Here is a 6,867-nt window from a genome sequence, read left to right as displayed (position 1 = left end):
GACTAGAACGCGATAAAAGTCCAACAACTATCTATGAAGATAATGCAGCTTGCATAGCACATATGAAAGAAGGGTATATCAAAAGTGACCGAACAAAACAAATACCTCCTAGATTCTTCTCATACACTCAAGATCTCATTAAGGACAACCAGAATGAAATGAGATATGTGCAATCCAGCAAAAACTCTGCTGATCTTTTCACGAAAGCACTTTCAACTGCTATTTTCAAAACACACGTTCATAACATTGGCATGAGACATGTTCAAAAGATGTAACAGCTGAAGCGATGTCTACTTGAGGGGGAGTCAACTCCATGCTGCACTCTTTTTCCCTTAGCTAAAGTTTTTTCCCACTGGGTTTTCTTTAGCAAGGTTTTTAATGAGGCAGTAACTTATAGTTGATCTTCAATAAAACAAAAATTGATATCTAAGGGGGAGTGTTATAATAATAACAATATTATTTATATGTGGATAGTCAATTTTGTATCAATACTTAGTCAATATTGGGTAGCTTTGTTTTTGTATAAATAGCCATGTATTGCAAGCTAAAACACTTGCACCATTTTCTCACACTTACAAAGTGTTTCTTTCTTTCTCTCCATTATCATCTTTGTTCTTACACTTCATTATTTATATTCTTAATCAATAATCAAATCACTAAAGGTAGTTATAAGCCTACTGAATTATAACATCAAGAATCAAACCACTAAAGGTAGTTATAAGCCTACTGAATTATAACAAATAATAATAATAATAATAATAATAATAATAATAATAATAATAATAATAATAATAATAATAATAATAATAATAATAATAATAATAAACAATTTTAGAGTATTATACAAGATATATTAATAAATAATGCTCGTCGCTCGTTTATTTATAGAGTCGTTCAATCATTTTGAAATGATGTGGTATTTAATCATAAAGAGTCGAAGAGGAGTGAAATGGTTGACTTTATCAAGAACATTTCTTGGTTTTTCATTGTAATTCTTTGTTTGTCTTCCTAGCACTTTGCTAAGGGGTTTATTCATAAACTTATTCTTATATGTGAATGGTATGCATAACATGATAACATCATTAATAGACTTTGACTAAGAATGAAAATCGAAATAAGAGGTTTTGTTGGTTTATATTAATTATATTTTTTTTAACTTTCTAAAACAGAAGAAATTTGTTTGTTATTTATTAATAATACAATGAAGCAATTCAAAGAAATTCATTGGACTCATTGATGCAATTATTAGCTAATCGAAGATTATATCATTTGATTTTCAAATAATGTGAAATCCGTGTGTTTTGTTAATTTTATAAACAAATTTTTTCTTAAACTTTCTAAAATAGAAGATTTTTCTTTGTTATCTTATTAATAATAATACAATGAAGCAATTCAAAGAGATTCATTGGACTGATTGATGCAATTAGCTAATCGAAGGTCATGTAATTTGATTTTCAAATAATGAGAAATCCGTGTGTTGTAGGCTTGTAGCGGGTTCATATTATGATTTATAGTCAAGGGATTGGTAATGTATAAAATATTGGTAATGTGTGTGTTGTAGCGAGTTCATGTTGTGAAATGTGAAGAAGAGGATCAATCGGGTGTGTTTGGGGTGTCAAATGTTAAAAGATTCGAGTATGATAAACCCATTTACCTTGGAGAATGGCCTAAAAAATATTAGCTTAGGATATTGGTTTTGAATTTGCAAATGACATGTTTGTAGCGAGTATCTTTGATTCGAAGAGGTTTTGTTGTGATATGGATGGCAAAATGACCCGTACCTGATGGAGAGATTCGAAACCTGTTATAATTGCGCCGGGTTTGACCCGGGTCCGTCGGGTCATGGACCGGGTATGGGGATGTTAGAAAAAAAAAATCCGGGTTCGGGTTTGGGTATGATTTTGGATACAAAACCGTTTACTCGACCCGTATACCCGACCTGCATACCCGTATACCCGGCCCGAATAATTTTAATAATAATTTTTATGAAAAGTTATAGTATTAGTATTATATTGTTAATATATGAAAGATTTCTTTTATTTGTTTTGAAAACGAGCATAATTTATTCAATATAAACATATACAACAAGTTCCCGAGATGTGATATTTTATATACTTTGTGTATTTGGGTATTTTAGAAATTTTTCAATCAACCTTTTGTATGTGATATTTTATAATACTTTAAATATAGGGTAATTAAGTTATTTTTTGATATTTTAATTTGGTAACGTATTGAAAAATAAATACAGAATGATTAACCGGGTATACCCGTGGGGAAACTCGAAACCCGATAGTATGTAAGTGAAATTAAAAAGTCTGTTCAAACATTATAATGAATCTACCTTTTATTCATATAAGAATTGTTTCATTATAATTATGTAATTATGTAAATGAAATTAAATCGTGTAATGCAGATTGGGTTGAAGAAAGCACCATTACCATGCAATGAGGTAACCACTTCTCACTTGCTTTGAAGCTACATAATATCAAGAATCTTATATACTCAGTTATACTCTTTAGATTCATAATTTGATTCTTATTAAGGTTAGATTCTTTCATCACTTAATTAATTAAATGACGTTTGTAAGATATCTGTTCAGAACTTCATGTGTTCAGAATCAGAATTTAAGTTTGCTAGCCGCATGAACATAAGTCATAAGTAACTGGATTTGTATGTACATATTGCAGGATTATAACTGGAATCACCTAGCGCAATGGACAAATGTAACAACTTACATTCATGTTTTACAAGTGGTTTGCTTCTCACATTTTGTTCATGGTAGGTGAATATTGTATATTTTTGTTACATCTACTGTAGTGCTGCTTAGTATGTAGAATTAATGCAACTCCTACAATATACATGACGATGCAACTTTTAGGACTATTGAGTCTCGATCACCAAATATACCAGCAAATTCCGTTGTAATGGTCGGATTACCGAATGTAAAGAGAATTATGTTTGCAAAAGAAGCTCAGCTTCCTTTTTACACATGTAATTCACTATTAACACCAAAACATATCAAGTTATCAACAACAATACACCTTTGCAGGTACACCAAGCCATCATTAGAAAATAAAGAAACGCTAAAACGACGACTCACCTTTGTAGCGTTGCAGAAACCATTTGTTCGCATAGTGTATCCAGAGAATATGTTTTACAAAATGTTAGCATGTTCTACGATAAAAATATGAACGTACGCAGTGAAAACATGTATGAAAATATTAGATACACTAATCATATGGTTTTCTCGCTTCGCTCCATATATCCATATGATTATCCATATCCATAAGTGACTTGATGGGAGGGGGAAAAAAGAGTAAACAGGGCCTTAGTATAATCAAAATCGCATGATATATACTAGATGATAACGTATCAGCAGGACTCTCCATCCAACTGCATTCCATACAAAACCTCTATCCGGACCTTTTGTCGGTCAAAACCAATTTTCTGAAAAATAAAATAAAAAATAAAACAATATTAGATTGAGGTAATGGAAAGAAAAAAAACAAATCAATAATATAATAGGTGAATGAAAATAATCACGAATTTAACCTCACCCGCCCGCATTCTATTAGTATAAGATTATAGCTACAAAATAAGATTTAAAGAAAAAAACAAATCATTAAAAAAATGGACCTTCATTCCTGATCTTTGGATTTCACTTATGACATAACGATCATTCTTTGATACGTGACAAAACAACCTTTTCATTCCCCCATCTTTGCCTAATTTAATAGCCGCACGGTTCAAATTCAAACAAACTTGTAGCCCTTTATAACTTTTGGGCATTCCATGCACGGGGAGAAAAGCATCCTTGAAAAAGATGTTGTCAGACATCCATAATCGGATGTCTCTATGCAAGAATCATATGTGTTTGATTATTATTATTATTAGAAACAGCAAATATTTTAGTAATAAAAAGTAACGGTTTGAAAAAGTCAAACACTTAAAGAAACTTAAAAAATACTTTAGAGACCAAATCGGTAAAGTTGAACATGTTTAAAATAAGAAACAACACTTGTATTTTTAAAAGGTACCTTGAATGAATTTTTTTTTTTCTTCATATAGTTACCATTGTTGAAAACATATTCAACTACGTCTTCAACGTCGACTTCAATACAAACTGCTCCAAGTATTTCACCTTATGAAATTAAGATCTATTTTGTAAGATAATGTATGGCATAAGAAGTGATGTTGACACAAACTTCAAGTCCTTGACAATATATAAAGTGTACCAACATTTTGAGAGTGCAAACCAAGAAACCGTTTTTAAAAAAACCAAGAAAACCGTTTTTAAAAAAGTTGTTGTTAGACATCCATAATTGCTTGCCTCTGTGCACTTTCAAAAAATGTTTTTTTTTTTTTTTTTTGAAAAGCAATAATATTAAAAAAGTTTTATTATTATAATATATAAAGTGTAACAACAATTTGTGAGTGTAATAAAAACACATATTTGAGGTGAAGAAAGTACATACAAAATCATACGTATCACTACCCACTAATCTGACACTGTAAACAAGATAATGTCATAATACTACTCAATCTCATTAGATGATAACGGTAGACTTTTTAATTATGCATTTTAACCCCTTAAACTTTCAAATTATGCAGTTTAATTATAAAATATAAAGTGTAACAACTACATGTTGAGAGAGTTTATCTGATTTGATAAAACACATTGTTTGGGAAGAAGTAGAGTACATACAAAATCATATGTAATATGTATTACTCCAATAATCTGATACTTTAAACAAGAAAATATCACAACAGTTTTATGATTATTATCTTAGTATTAAAAGCCATAGAAACCAAACATTGTGGTTCACTTTTAATTAAAAAAAAAATTAGAATCCTCAACTTTTTAGTAAAAAAAAAATAAGTACCGGTTTAAAAAAGTCAAACACTTTAAGAAACTTAAAAAAAATATTTTAGAGACCATATTTATAAAGTTAAACATGTTTAAAATAAAAAACAACACTTGTATTTTAAAGAGGTACCTTGATAGCCTTTTTCAGATAGCTTCCGTCGTTGAAAACAAATTCAACTACATACGTATTATTTAACAAAACTAATCACAAATTGTAGTAAAAAATTATATAAAAATATTAACAAAAATAAATACATAAGCAAATTAAAAAAATTATATTTACCTGTTTTTTAAAACTCAAAAACACATCATATTTATAACTCTTGTGATTAGATGATGTCGAATAAGACGCCACTGAAGGTTTGCTTTGTGGATCATGATATACCTCATCTTTACTCGAACAAATTTAGTAAGCTGCTAATGAAAAGAATTAGATACATAACATAACATGACTTTCGTAACTATAAATTATTTGTTAAACGTTAAATTTAATTGATCAAAACTTAAGGGTCATCTAGTTTTGATAAAAAATAAATAAAAAATAGTTAAGGTTTGTGAGCATACTTGTGAAATCAAACTAAAATCAAACTAAGAAGGTATATGTTGTGATTAAAGAGTACCAAACAAGAAGACCGGAACAAGAAATAGAAAGAGATGATAAAAAGATCCATTCCAATCGGGAGGTGATTCTCACACACCACATTTTGATCCATGTACACCTAATTACCTAATCTACCCTTAATTATACTTATAATAATAATATAAGTTCAACTTTCTAGGGGCATAACTGTCGACTTATGAGACAAGTATATAAGGATCAAAAAGTGGTGTGTGAGAATCATCTCATTTCAACGTCACATTAGATTTAATTTAATATAAAAAATTGATTATAATTATTCACAAACACCCAGTAACTCTAAAAAAAAGTTCTTGCAAATAGAAAAACACCCATTGCTGTAATCAAAGTTTTAACAATTTGAGCCATACAACAAATGATTATACTTTTAAATACTAATAACAGATTTAACGATCCGTTGCAACGGAAATTCGAGGGTTAACGATGGTCATAGGCGGTCGACGACGGTCGACGATAGTAAACGCTGGCTGGTCAACGTTTTTTAAAAATTAAAAGCTTTAAAATTAACCGGTAACCACCAACAAAATAACCCGATCAACATCAAAAAATCGACTACAGAACACCACATCCTGCTGGTGTTCGCAGCGTGCACCACATAGAGAGAAGAAGACCGGAAAATGGAAACCGGTGAGATTTAAATCAAACAGGTCGGAAGGACACAAATCCGGTAAGAGAACGACAAATCCATTCATCCAACACATAAAGACTCAGGTTCACAAAATGCAAAAGAAGATCTCGGCACTCGCCGCATGTGAACTGTACCGGAAAAAAAAAAAGAGAGAAAAAAAAAAGAAAGGAAAAGTACAAGCCGCTGGTGAGACGTCAGTGGCCGGAGAAAGAGACTTACCAGAGGCTACAACGCGGCGGAGGAGCAGGAGCTACGTTGGGGGAGGAGCTGAATGCGACGGCGGTGAAATTGATCTAAGGTTGTGGAGATGATATTAGAGAGGGAAAATCAGAGATGCTTTAAGTTTCTATTCGTTTTCTTTCACATAAAACACGAAAAAATATGCAATACAGACACCTCTACTTATAAGAATATTTATAACCGGGCGTCAAATTTCTTCACTCATCCCACTTGGCAACAGCTTTGACGCCCTTAACGCCCCTAACGCGACGTTAAAATTTAACGCCCGGGGCGTCAGTCGAAAATTTGACTGGTGTGTTAAATGTGTTTCAGTCAATCAGAATTTTTCGAATATTTTTATATATTATTAATTAATATATTTTATACCTAACTACCAATAATATTTTACCACATCACCCATTTACAAATTTAACCCTCAAATTTGACAATTCCTTTTATTTAACTTCATTTCTTGACCTTACCATATCACCAAAAAGTACATCACTTGATTTTGAT

At 31.0% G+C, this 6,867-nt stretch overlaps 1 long non-coding RNA gene across 2 annotated transcripts; it reads right to left on the bottom strand.

The window, feature by feature from the left end:
* Window positions 1-2,804: 2,804 nt before the first annotated feature.
* Window positions 2,805-6,490, bottom strand: LOC139867112 (uncharacterized). Of its 2 annotated transcripts, XR_011765756.1 has the most exons (5): window positions 6,352-6,490; window positions 5,151-5,281; window positions 4,998-5,044; window positions 4,038-4,141; window positions 2,805-3,447 (listed from the first exon to the last, which is right to left on the bottom strand). It is a non-coding gene; the product is annotated as an uncharacterized lncRNA (long non-coding RNA). The 2 variants fall into 2 exon arrangements; XR_011765757.1 differs by lacking the exon at window positions 4,038-4,141.
* Between the last annotated feature and the right edge of the window lie 377 nt (window positions 6,491-6,867).

This window comes from Rutidosis leptorrhynchoides, chromosome 9, assembly GCF_046630445.1.
Source record: "Rutidosis leptorrhynchoides isolate AG116_Rl617_1_P2 chromosome 9, CSIRO_AGI_Rlap_v1, whole genome shotgun sequence".
Taxonomy (NCBI): domain Eukaryota; kingdom Viridiplantae; phylum Streptophyta; class Magnoliopsida; order Asterales; family Asteraceae; genus Rutidosis; species Rutidosis leptorrhynchoides.
The sequence above is the reverse complement of the archived record's forward strand: the minus strand, read 5'-3'. Positions and strand labels throughout refer to the sequence as shown.